The sequence below is a fragment of the Schistocerca americana genome, chromosome 8, assembly GCF_021461395.2.
Source record: "Schistocerca americana isolate TAMUIC-IGC-003095 chromosome 8, iqSchAmer2.1, whole genome shotgun sequence".
Taxonomy (NCBI): domain Eukaryota; kingdom Metazoa; phylum Arthropoda; class Insecta; order Orthoptera; family Acrididae; genus Schistocerca; species Schistocerca americana.
In genome coordinates, this window is record NC_060126.1 from 309,914,781 (window position 1) to 309,928,856 (window position 14,076).

The window sequence follows — 14,076 nt, forward strand, 5'->3', positions numbered from 1 at the left end:
GAGAAATAATGCACCGTCCTCGGGAATCTTATGAATTTCAGAACTGTTCTTTCCACGCATCTGTTTTCTCATGACTGAAAACAACAGACTACGCAGCGAAACAAGTGACCGCTACAGTTATCCGCCGAACGGCTTCACAGAAGTGCCGGCCGTATGTGGAGCCCTCCAGCCACTGGGTGCATTCGGTAGTTCCTTAGGCGGACGTAAGACTCTCTCTCTCTGCAGTGTTTGGCCGCAGCGCACGTGCTGTATTTCCTGATTCGCATTCTTATACCAACTCTTCTCCTGTTTGGTGGCGTCCATACAGAGACACAATGTCTTTTGCGCAACACGTGCTTCCCATTCTGTCGGCTGATGTTTCAGTAACGCTGCGCACGAACCCCTGACTCGGCCGGCTTGCCAAAACAGACAGGGAACCAACAAGAGGAGGACATGACCGTGTCGGCAGGGGTGTGGGGCCGTACAGGCCTCACCATCTGCCTCTGGTGTTCGTTCCAAAGCTGTCTAACAGTGAGGTGACCTTTCCACCTAGCAAACTTTCTGCGTTCTAATACCGCCTCATCCTTCCATGTCCCATCACATTTTCACTATCTCCAGTGACCTAGAATGGCCCAATCGGCTACCAATATCCATCTCCCCCAGGTTACATCCAATGCGTTTTTATGCCACATTACATGTACGTCTTCACTTCTACATGCCGCTTTCATACGATTACCTTGTTGAATGTCAACAGATGATTTAACATACTCATTAAACAGGACGGAATGGATGTCCAGACAAATGTTACCTTCCACTTCTTCCGCCTGATATGAGTCAGTATTTTTTTATAATTTTTTAATGCTTCTGATCACATATTGGAAGATACTGTGCAAGATCACAAATGCCTTGAGCAACACAATCAGCATTGTTACACAATTTCAAAAGACCACAAAACCAAGTACCCTCTTACATCAGCTGTGTAACAAATGACTGGTAGCTTCGTTTAGATCTTTGCTCTTTCTTGATCTGGACAGCCTAGTATTCCCGAAGGCTCTTCTGAAATGAAGACAAGCAGCTACGAACGTGAACATCAACATCTCGTTAAGAGATATCTAATTATCGCTGCAAAGTTCATTTCACGCTTTGTCATCCATCTGAGAGCTACAAAATACAAAGTCACACTTGTGTTATCATCAAGGTGCGAAAGATACAACCCAGATTTGTCCTGCGTCAAATTCCAAAGCTTAGAGCCGTGCGAGGTGGCGTAGTGGTTAGCACATTGGACTCTTTTTGCGAATATTCATTAGTTATATTAGCTTTCCTCCAAAATTTAGAAGAGCAGAGATACTGAAGCAGCGATGATTATAATAATACACACACACTTACAATGAAGTTATAAACAGTTGTAGTACTGGAAAAAAGACTTGAGACCTATTAGTGAAAAGTCAACAAAGAAACTGTCGTATACTAAAAAGAAGAAAGTTACTTACGAAAAAATGATAACCAAAGTGACGTGAGAAATTACGAGTGGACACTCAACGTTAAAGTGAGTTCTGCTTTGGTACTAAGGGCAGACTCATACTCAGGAAATGAACTTTCGGGAGAGATCTGGGAGTCCCGTACTGCCGTCCTGCGCCACGGTCCTTGTGAAGGTCGTTTGCCAGTGCCTTTCTCCTACCCGTTAGCAAGTGTCAAGTGCGTATCTGTCTCGTGTGGGTGAAGCTGAAGAGTAGCAGTCATTGTTGTGTCTGCATTGTTATCGATGTAGGCAAGGGAGAGGGTACTGCCTGGCGCAAGCACATCCTACACCGGTCGGCTAGCACCAAGGGGACCGCCGAATTTTGTGTCCCCATCCGACGGACGATTCACCATCAACAGTGCCACATGCAGTACTAAAGGCAGCAAAGTGTATGCATTCTTCAGCGTTTTTCTTAGTAATGACAGGCAATAACCGAACTAAAGCTTGGTAATTCTTCTTTAACTTAATTCTTTGGACTAATGTCTTTCCTCACCCTACAACTTCAGTTAGTATGAAGTTACATTCACACGACGCCTTTTACGCGATGTAAGTGGCGCAATGGTTAACATGCTGAACACGAGGGATCGAATCCCTATTTCTTCATCCAGATTCAGAATTTCCGCAGTGCCCCTAATTCGATTAAGGCGAGTGATGGGATGGTCCCTTTTAAAACGACATAACTTCCATCTCCAATTTTGAACTCCCCGTCTCGATGGGGCGTTAAACCTTACTACCTTACTTCCTTCCTCCCTTCTTTTCGTTTCCCTTTTACTGACACATGTGAACAAAATTTGACACGTCATAATTGGATGGATAGACGTAATGAATGCGTTTACACGTTGCGTCAATAGGCTTGCGATCAACATCAACTGTCACATAAGATTTTGGTACTCCGTTTGCAGAACTGACACTCCATTTACTATAAATTTGCATGGTCTTGATCGTAATAAAAACAATATTGTTTTTATTTTATATTGCGACCAAGACTATTAAAATGTGAGATAAAAAATGACACAGATCACTGTGTCTCCCTCAACTGAAAATATCAAACCTCACAGATATTGCTATTCTCCAGGCAATATGACATTAACTATAATGCATATCTGGCAAAGTAACGATTCGTTAGCTGAAAATCGAAGGTTGTTACCCACATTCGAGGCTGGAACTCTGCATCTGTAAACAAAATAGTTCTGCGAGTATTGCTGTAACTGTAAAATACACGAGGGACAGTCGCAGTAACTAGGTATATTAGGAGTGTTTTGTTACATTTCTCTGGAGGTGAGATTGCTTCATTTTAGTACGTCCAAGAAGAGTAGAGTTACATCATTTGGTAACTTACATCCTGCTGAGAAATTGTAAAACTCGTGAAACGAACAAAGATATTCGTTGTCAGTATCACGTATTTCCATGTCAGTAGTTTGATAGGAATTTTCATTACGCTTGTGCTTTTGAACTGATTTTTACAGTATAATGAATTCAATAGAAGATTTCTTTTTATCTAGGCGTACCCGTCAGAAGCTCCCAAAAACACACTTCTAAAGATGCAGGCTGATTACTCTTCGCGGCTATCCGTTAAACAGCGAGCAAAATTCCTATCAAGCATTGGAAACTACGCGCTTTGACACAGATGTTTTCTACAAACATGGCATGCGCGTATTACAGGCCTTCTTTCTGCTGTTGAAAGCGTACAGCCTATGCACATTGTTGGACAGGAAGAGCATTCTGGGCATTTCTCTCTGTGAATAGTGTGAAGTTCTTCTGTCTGCATTTTTATTTCAATTCTCTGTCTGCTGCGCTTCTGAGTCGGAATTGGGTGAAACATAGCCAGAAAAGTGCCGTTTTTAGAAACTATAGACCCCTAGGCTGGAACTATGTTTCAGGTCCTACCAGCGGAAATTTTACGATAATCCGCCGTTTGGAGCAGTTTTCGACTGAAAAACCTCTAACACAGCTTTACAGGCTCATCATTTCTTTACAATTTCACTCCACAGTGATATGATATAATGAATTATTAACATTAAAAATGGAAATCATTGAAATAATTAATCAACGCCTTTTATTAACATCACTACGAACAACAACAGTTTTTAAAGAAAGGGACCAAAATTTCAGACTTTTGTACACGAGAAAAATCACACTTATAAATTTAAAAATGAACTTCGGACATGTCCGAAAGAATGGACTCCACCCATTCATGTAATTGATTCGCCTTGATGGGCAATGAATCCACCACTTGCAGTGCAGATGCACGAGTACGTTCGACGTCGTGCGGGAATCTCAAAGTAGCGAGCGTGGAGGACATGGACGACGACAGTGCATAGGTGGCTCTAGGTGGGAATGTGGATCGGCATAGAGGGGTGCCGAGATAGTCCGCGCAGTTGCGACGAACAGTGTGTCCAGGTGGCGCAGTGGTTGACGTAATTACCTAGTAAGCAGGACATCTCCGGTTCAAATCCCGATCAGGCATAAATTTTCAGTCGCCGCCGCTGATACCGCATAAAGTCCCCATGCAGCTGATATAAATACTTTCGTTTCCTTTCCCTGCTCTCCACCTTCAGTATACACAATATGGAAGCAGTAAAAGTAAAAAAGCAGCGCTCCGTCTTCAGGCCACAAGTGTCCCATCGGGACCATCCGACCGCCATGTCATCCTCAATTGAGGATGCGGATAGGAGGGGCGTGTGGTCAGCACACCGCTCTCCCGGTCGTCATGATAGTTTTCTGTGACTGGAGCTGCTACTATTCGGTCAAGTACCTCTTCAGTTGGCATCACGAGGCTGAGTGCATCCCGAAAAATGGCAATAGCGCATGGCGCCCTGGATGGTCACCCATCCAAGTGCCGGCCACGCCCGACAGCGCTTAATTTCAGTGATCTCACGGGAACCGGTGTATCCACTGCGGCAAGGCCGTTGCCATTAAAAGTAAGAGGATACAATATTACGACAGAACAAGTAACTTCCATGGAATGCTGAACTACATTTCAAACTGACACACACGTGAACGACACTATTTTCAACATAGTCACCGAGTCTCTGTAAACAACCGTCGAAAGCTCCTACCAACCGTTCAGGCCGTCGACGACAGAATTCCTCTCCTTACTCACGGAGCCATTCGAGAAACGTCCTCATTGTAGAAAAATTTCTTGGCCCCTACCCCCCAAAAAGTTATTTTAGAATGCCGAAAGATGTCAATCTCAGGGTGCAATATCTGGGCTTCCAGATCACCATCGCCCACATCTGCGCGGCCTTGATCAGATTGTTGGCATAATTTCAGTACGGCTGGATGCGACATAACATTTCGTAAAATACCGCCAGTGTTTCACGGCGTATCTCTGTGCAGTTTAGACGATTTGCCCTCAAGAATCGTAATGTTCCACGTGCTTCTACTTTGGAGGACGTTTTCAGTTGCCACACCACTTCAGTCGCACACTGTGACACACCTTTTATTCGTACCGCAGTGGAACTCTTCCTGCAGGAATCCCAGAAGATCTTCTGTCTCCCGAGAATTTGCCACTCCTACTTCGCAATCGTGTTAGCGTGGGATGGTATGAGTAACATACTTTCTGATCTCGCAACATATTACGAGCACAAAAGTATCTTTTATATAAATACATAGTATTTTTCTTAAAAAATCTTAATTTGACTTTCGATATTTCTGCTGTCACGTCGCGCTGAGGATCTTAAAACGTTCTCCACAACGAATAAAGTTATTTCAAAAGTCGTTTTCCCCAGCGTCAAGAGTTTCAGAATCAGCATCTGGGGGCAGGAAGTAAAAAAATGTATGCATCTGGAAGACGGACGGATGACATGAGACGATGAGCGAATCGGGTTCCAGCGTAATCGAACTTACTTCAAACTGTCGCATTTCCGTTACGCATTTCTTTTTAAAACAAATGACAACTAAAGTGCCAAGTGTTTGCGCGGGATCCATTGGGAATGTGACCTGAGGGAGTGCGTGCGAAGTTTTGAGCCATGAATGCTGACTTAATTCATATGAGCTGTCCACTAAAAAATTCAGCCGGACACGCTCGTACAAAGTGATTAGGTATACGCCTTTTAAGATTATAAGAGGGCTCATACCACAGTGCTGAAACGTAGACATAGTCTTAATTTAAATGGTTTTGGTATGGACCCGTCCGTGCTGCTCAACTCAAGGCTACAGCCTAGATAGACTGTGAGTAAAAGCGGCCCTGGCCGGAAATTTGCCTCAGCACGCTGGGAAAACTGCGAAAAAACTACACGGAGACAGACGTGCAGCAGAGACTAACGGTCATTAACGCGCCGCGCGAATTGGTTCCGGATATGACTCACTGTCAGTTGGCCGTCTCTCCACCTTCTGCGCTCTGCACATTATCCTAAAGTCTTACTCAGTATTACGACCCAGCAATAAAAGAATAACCAGTAACGTTGCCATAACCATTGAGCTGTACTTTTTCGGAATTTCAAGATTAGGCTGATATAGTCCGTCTCGTCAAGTTTTCGTAGCGCGCCTGTCTCCGGGCTGTGACGTAACGCTGTTGTCCTGCTGTAGAAACGTCAACTGTTGCCTTCCGCGGTTTCCCTGGTAACGTTACGTCACATGCCACGCCGAGCTATCGTCGCAGTGTATCAGGTAAGCGCGTCACATTCCGCTAGCTACGTTATAGGCGACCGCAACTGGCGAGTTTGTCGGGCGGCGGTTGCGGAAGGTCGAGCAGGGAATCCCTGCCACTACTGAACTCCAAAACTGGCTAGTAAATCGCAGTAGTCTAACTATCTGCATAGCTGCCACGGGCAGTTTTTCAGTTAAAGTCAAAATGATTCATAACTGTATAGGTCCGTGTTACATATGCACACTCTTCATTGTCTCAGGTACAGTAAATGGAATGAAGTGACGTCACAAGCTCAACACGACGTTTATGTTCTCTCTTCACGACCGACACAATGCCATAATTACATCACGTGCTACGTTTTATTGCTACTAATAATTGTGATTTCTTCGCCTATGGCTTTATGTTCACCTTGCACTCGTTGGTTAGTTGGTTAATTTGGGGGAAAGAGGACCAAACAGAGAGGTCATCAGTGTCATCGGATTAGGGGAGGAAGTCGGCCGTGACGTTTCAAAAAAACCATCCCAGCATTTGCCTGAAACGATTTAGGGAAATCACGGAGAACCTAAATCAGGATGGCCGGAAGCGGGTTTGAACCGTTGTCCTCCCGAATGAAAGTCCAGTGTGCCAACAGCTGCGCCACCTCGCTCGGTCCTTATACCGGGTGAAGTTGATTTTGGAACACTAGCTCTTAGTGACGTCACCTCTTTGTGTACGATGTGAATCTTATTTCTCTACGGCATTGTTAATTTCAATATTTTCGCAAGTTTTGAAGCAAATTATTTCTCAAGCTCCTCGCTGTAACAGAGAAAAATATGAAATATGGTATTTTCCGTTTTGGCGGTAATTCTGAGATTTCGACGAATTATCAGTCCGTTCGTCCACGAGAGCCAAAGAGCAGTAGGTACCGTCTCTCAGATATATACCGTTTTCATTCACTTCCGGAAGGCGTCCAATACAGTTTCGCACTGCCGCGTGGTGAACAAAATACGAGCGTGCGGAATAACAGATCCATTGTTGGATTGGATTGTAGAATTTCGGAACGGATAGAAATCTTCAGGTGTTAAAGCAACTTCGCGCGCAGCCCAAGGGAGTGTTATAGCATTGTCGTTATGTGCAGACTGTTAGTCTTACAGGAAAAATGAACATGAGCTGTTTGTAGGAAATTTAATGTAGTTAAATTCTGTACTGGAATAATTTTTGGCTAGTAACCGTAGCTTTCGAGTTACCGTATTCAAGAAAAGCGTAGAAAAGTGACCTTCAAATGCAGCCCCACTCTCACACTCATTCTTCATCGGTCAGGATTCCTAGTATGTTGTTCATACCAAATCCTCCTACCACTGTACAAAAATTATTTCCTGCATTCGACCTATTTTGCGCTTCATTGACTGGCTTTATTGCGCCACAAGCTTAGTCGAGCACTTACAAACTGCAAAACCGTCGTTTCTGTAAACTGTACCTAACAATTCTGTAAATTTTAAGAGCATAAAATAAACAACTACGTCGTTGTGTTGGTCAGGCCATCAGGCTATGAAACTAGTGGGCTTGTAATGGGTAAGTTTGGATCAAACTGTCAACGTAATTAGTTTTACTGTAACGTGTACAAAAGTCCTTTTTCTTTTATCATCATAACAGTCACATTTAAATTAATAACGGTAACGAAATAACCGACTATGCTGGAGGCGTAATAGCCGAATCAACTGAGACCAGTAAAGGTCAGATATCGGGAATAGTTGGTGTAGTCGGAAATTTTTGTATAGTGGTAGGAGGGAGTGCCACGAGCAACACACTAGAAATCCTGACATAAAGGATGACCGTGGAGTGGAGGTGCGTTTGAAGATCACTTTTGTACGTTTTTCTTGAATCACTCGAAAACCGCGGCCTCCAGCGAAATCTTATCCCAGTATCCGAAAGAGCAGACACCATATCCATATAAGTATACAGGGTGAAAAGTATTTAAACCGACAAACTCTGAGAGGTTGTAGGGGACATCAAAACAAATATTTTTCCCTTATGTCATTTTTTCCTATGAGGAGTATTTAAACTGGCAAATTAATTAAACCAACAAACACTTTTACATTTTTTTATGACCAAGAGACAACACATTAACACAACCCAATTTTAATTACAGTAGATTATTAAAAATGCCTCCGTTGACACGTAAACAAAGGTTACACTGTCAGATCATGTTCTGTACGACACGGGCAAAAACCCCAGGAGTATCCTGAATTGTTCCCGCTGCTGCTACTATCCGGGCAACCAGATCCTCTTTTGATGCAACAGGAGTTGCGTAAACAAGGTTCCGCATCTCTCCCCACACAAAAAAGTCCAGAGGGGACATATCTGGGTATCGAGCAGGCCATGGTACGGGACCACCCCTGCCAATCCACGTTTCTGGGAACCGTCGGACCAAGAATCGACGCACACGACGACTGAAATGTGCCGGCGCCCCGTCATGTTGGAACCACATGCGTTGTCTTGTAGGGGGCGGGATGTCTTCCAGCAATTCTGGCAATGCTCTGGCGAGAAAATTGTAATAGTTCCTACCATTTAATGGCCTAGGTAGCAGATACGGCCGAATTAAACAGTCCCAACAACACCGACCCACACATTAACGAAGAACCGCACTTGATGAGCGCTAGTAACTGTGGCATGTGAGTTATCCTCACTCCAAACATGCGAATTGTGCATGTTGAAGACTCCATCACGCCCGAACGTTGCTTCATCGGTAAATAACACAGAGGATGGAATTGTAGGATGCATTTCACACTGTTCCAGGTACCACTGCAAAAATTGGGCTCTGGGTGGATAATCAACTGGTTCCAGGTTGTGGACACGCTGTAAGCGAAATGAACGTAAGAATTGCTCTCGAAGGACTGTTCTTACATTCGTCTGATTCGTCCCCATGTTACGTGCAATTGCACGAGTGCTGACTGAAGGATCCCGCTCCACACGCTGCAAGACAGCTTCCTCAAATTTCAGCGTTCTTACCGTGCGACGGCGTCCCTGCCCAGGTAACCTGCTAAATGAGCCAGTCTCACGCAGACGTTGGTACACAGCAGCAAAGGTCGTATGATGCGGGATACGGCGATTAGGATATTGTCGTTGACAAACCCGCTGTGCAGCTCGTCCGTTGTGGTGCGCTACGTAGTACGCACCAACCATATCAGTGTACTCACTGCAGGTGTATCGCTCCATTAGTAAACAGAGACAATGCACTACTACACTGATGGACAGCAGTTGCCTACAACTGAAGAGCGTAATACGCCCTCTAACCACTGAAGATCGTAATATGGCCTCTAACAACCGAAAAGAGTAATACGGCCTCCACCGGTTTAAATAATCCTCCTAGGAAAAAATGACATTAAGGAAAGAGATTTGTTTTGATGTCCCCTACAACCTCCCAGAGTTTGTCGGTTTAAATAATTTTCACCCTGTATAGTTCTGGCAATACCGGCCATGATCTTCTTCTGTGCGGATACACACATATTACCCGAACTATTACGGGACTTGGTAAGAACGTCTTCCGCGAGTAATGAGTGTGTTGGGTAGTGACACTACGAATGCGGTGTGTGGACATATAAGGTGAGAATGTGGGTCTCGCGGGATGCGTACACGAGATAGTCCCTGCAGTCGCACTCTCCTCTGTACCCTCGGTGGCTCAGATGGATAGAGCGTCTGCCATGTAAGCAGGAGATCCCGGATTCGAGTCCCGGTCGGGGCACACATTTCCGCCAGTCCCTGTTGATATATATCAACAGCCGTCAGCAGCTGATGGTATTAATATATAATTCTAATTTCTAGCAAGGACTTGTCGAATCCATGACGCAGAATCACTACCGTATTTCTTTCCCTTGGTGGACGAACACGCCATTAAGCAGGTGCTTATAGTTTATTTTTTCTATCATAAGTGTAGCTTGGCACTCCGTTCGCGGGACGACTGTAAGGGATTTTGCCTATTGTACCACTGGAGTGTCCTTCGTGCAAAGTGTTCAGCGGCAGTCAACACGACGACGGAAAACCAAACGAGTCCTTCCTGTTGAGCCTTTGACTCCGGGGTCGAGTTGACGCCACCAACCAACGCCATCACTGCGGAGCGGCCGGCGCGGGTGGCGGTGGTCAGTGAAAGTGGACTCGCCAGCCCCCGCCGCCCCCGCCGCCGCCACCACCAGCGCGAGGTGGCCTTACTGTTCCGCTACCACTTTCTCCATCGGGGCTGGCCGATCTGCTTTCACCCCGCACATCTGCGGTCACTGCGCTTCTGCAACCGCGCCGTTTAACACCTCTGCAGCCTGTCGCAAAGTGCTGCCACTTCTCGTATGTAGGCGTGAAATCGTCCGCCGGGCTCAGGCAACACTGCTGCTTTGCGTTCCCTTCGTTGGTGCTCGGAGCTTTCGTGGTGACGCGCGGGGTCCGAGTCGCCGTCGCGGCCGTAATCCAAGCACTCCTAGCGATGCGTGGCGGCCGGGATAAACTACGTGACCAAATCTTCCGCAGATTTACCGAAAGTAGTTTATTGACTGATCCCGATTATCTTCTGCACTGTCTGTTTCACTACTAAACCGGTCTAAATGACGGTCGCTAACGTCGCTTTGATCTGCGATAAAATCTTCAGTACTCCTGCGCCACTAATAGATGCCCTGCAACAATCTAACTACTTCTGAAAAGATCCCGAAATCCAACGACTGGGTTCCTGATGGTGTCATCCACCTACCAGATATTTTTACAGTGCTTACGCTGGGCTGCACGTAATTTCAAAGCACTAGAACAGATGCGACGAGACAAAGGGATGATGTTTGTCATCTCCTCTGATGCTTGTAATTACTCTACAAGTCGTTCATTAATGTAGTTAGGAGACAAGGTTTTGTAGAATATACGAGATGCTTCTCTTACGCTGCGACAGCAAATGCGGCGGTATTCTGCTGTGTACCTGGGCACATGGGGTTAGAAGGAAAAGAGGAAGCTGACGCTGTAGCCAGGGTGACAGTGATGCGAATGTGCCATCCCGATAATGGCTGTGAACTCGCTGTTGGTCCAGAAAATGGCGCATCACTGAGAAAAAGAGGAGCTGCAGGAGAGAGACGACAAGTTTCAGGCGATAAAACCCGATGCACGTCCGTGGCGTTCCTCCTTCCGGTCACACAGGCGGATCGAAGTCCTACTCACACATCTTAGTACGCACCATTCCGTATGGCGTTTAGCTCCGGCGGGAGAAATCATCCGTTTGTCATACCTGTAGCGTTCATATTACGGAACGTCATAATTTAGTACAGTACCATTCATATTCTATGGAGAGCGTAGCGGTAGGCTTACGTCGGGATCTCAAAGTGCGACGGACTATTAATACAATTTAAGCAACTACGTGCGAACTCGATAACAAAGATATACAGACTGTATTAAGCTACGGCAAAGAGACAATTATTCCATATTGGACATTGGAAGAGAGATGTTCTATGTCGGACTGAGAGGAGATTGTTGGATGCCGCCATCAAGGCAGTAATTTATGTTTTATGGTATGGAAGAAAATAAACACATATAAAAGCACAAAAGAAGTATCAGGTGTGTAGAGTTCATAACCCTTAATCATTTCAAAAGAAATATTCAGTGATTATAAAGACGCAAGTCGTTCGGAAGTGTTGTGTTGTTTGATGATGCGAACCTGCAGTTTTACACGGTTTTGGGATTCGTCGAGGATATTTCTCCGACGACCTAAATAATTTCGCGAACTAAAATTGGACGCCACATTCCATACATATGACACAGCATAGCACTTGGCTGTACCAATCGATTTCCGGAGTGCGATAAATTATCTTTAGCGATTTCAGGTGGAGAAGTTCCAGCAAGGAGACTCAACGATATCTGCTGCTGCCAAACGCATATGGTATTACTGTATTCTTTAACTTACGGAGAACAGTAAGCAGTATAGACTTCATAACCACCGCACACATAATTAAAAGGACTTAAATAACAGGAGTGCCACGCGGGATTAGCCGAGTGGTCTGAAGCACTGCAGTCATGGACTGTTCGGGTGTGTGTTTGTCCTTGGGATAATTTAGGTTAAGTAGGGTGTAAGCGTAGGGACCGATGACCTTAGCAGTTAAGTCCCATAAGATTTCACACACTTTTGAACATTTTTGAACAGGAGCAAACAGTGAAAAGGAATTGCTAAACCAAACCATAAATAAAAATCAATTAATAGTAATACGCAATCACATTAATAAAACGCTCATTAAATAATAATAATAAAAAAGCACTCCGTCTTCAGGCCACGAGTGGCCTACCGGGGCCATCCGACCGCCGTGTCAGCCTCAGAGGAGGATGTGGATAGGAGGGGCGTGGGGTCAGCACACCGCTCTCCCGTCGTTATGATGGTATTCTTGACCGAAGCCGCTACTATTCGGTCGAGTAGCTCCTCAATTGGCATCACGAGGTTGAGTGCACCCCGAAAAATGGCAACAGCGCATGGCGGCCCGGACGGTCACCCATCCAAGTGCCGACCACGCCCGACACCGCTTAACTTCGGTGATCTCACGGGAACCGGTGCATTCACTGCGGTAAGGCCGTTGCCTTCATTAAATAATAGAGAGAATAAAAAATAAGAACTTTAAAACTCCATCCTACACTCTCAGATTGGAGTCTTTAGTGTGTTGGCATAACCTTTATTAGTTCAGTGATCAGCCAATTTCTTCTGTACTAGCTTACATCATCATTCTTTCTTTTCTCTTGTAATTAATTGTAATAGAACTGACAATTTCATACATGTTCTAGTGTGTGTGTGTGTGTGAGAGAAGAGAGAGAGAGAGAGAGAGAGAGAGAGAGAGAGAGAGAGAGAGATTTTTAAAAAACTGCTTTCGTCTAATTCATATTGAAAATTTGATGACTTACTTTTAACAGCACTGGCCTCGTAGTACGCCAAACCATCATCATAATCATCATGATCACTGACTACAGGACTAGAACACGCACACGCTTTAAGTTCAAACACCACTTCCAGATGGGTCCTCTCGAGCCTCTGCCGTTAACCTTGGCAACGATAAAGGAGGGTAACAGTCTAAAGGCAACAGGGGAAAAAGTGACGCATGAAACCTCTCTGTAATTTCCACCAACACAAAAAATAATTTATTAGCTTCATTTAGGCTTCGTTCACTGAATTCCACGTACAGCCAGCTACTGGGTCCATTGTTTGATATAAAGCGTGTGCCGACTGAGCACGTGCTCGCCACAAAACCTCAACTCTCGCTTAGATGAGCGGAGAACGGTTAATCATACTTCAAAGCCCACACGATCAACGCCCTTCTCTGACGGTACTACTTAACTGAGCACTGAGATCTCTCATTCCCAGTTTCATACACGCAATATCGCCTCCCCCAACGTGTTCCACGGCCCGCTTCCTGCACCCCCCGAGAGTTACCGGCCGACTGGAAGCTCGACCTGAGCGACTTCTTAAGAGAGGGTTAGAACCAGAGTCAACTTATCTCGTGCTGTATGGATTTTGCGCCAGTCTCACATTACGGCCGATCATGACCTACATTCGGGATGAACAAGGTTCAGATACTCCTACAGCCATTTTGAGCATTACGGCCGATCATGACCTACAATCGGGATGAAAAAGGTTCAGACACTCCTACAGCCATTTTGAGCTACAGATTCCTAACCTTCAGAAAACGCTTCAAAAGAATGACACGTTGGTTTCTTCGAGAGAACGACGTTATAGATTGCGTTCCCGTTCTTCCCAGCTGATGTAGCCTTCATGCGACAAGTCGTCAACTTGTGACTTTAGTTTCTACTTTCCTCCTTTTCTTGTTGTCTGTAAGTGAGATCGTCCATCGACTTGGTACTTTCCACTGACCAACCTCGCATTTCTGATACGAGTGCCGCACATAATACTCAAACACCTAATAAATGGACATGATTCCTAGCCGCTATCAACTTAGGAGATTGTTTCTATTTAAGATGATCGGTACGCTTTATTCATTTCGGCTTAGCCATA

At 45.2% G+C, this 14,076-nt stretch overlaps 1 protein-coding gene and 1 pseudogene across 1 annotated transcript in view; both read right to left on the bottom strand.

Moving 5' to 3' along the window:
* The window catches only part of LOC124545792 (zinc finger protein 503-like), a gene marked incomplete at its 3' end in the record, with an annotated part of 415,142 nt that overhangs the window by 95,909 nt on the left and 305,157 nt on the right, over positions 1–14,076 (bottom strand). The gene's annotated exons all lie outside the window — the stretch shown is intronic.
* Positions 12,537–12,654, bottom strand: LOC124546037 (annotated as a pseudogene).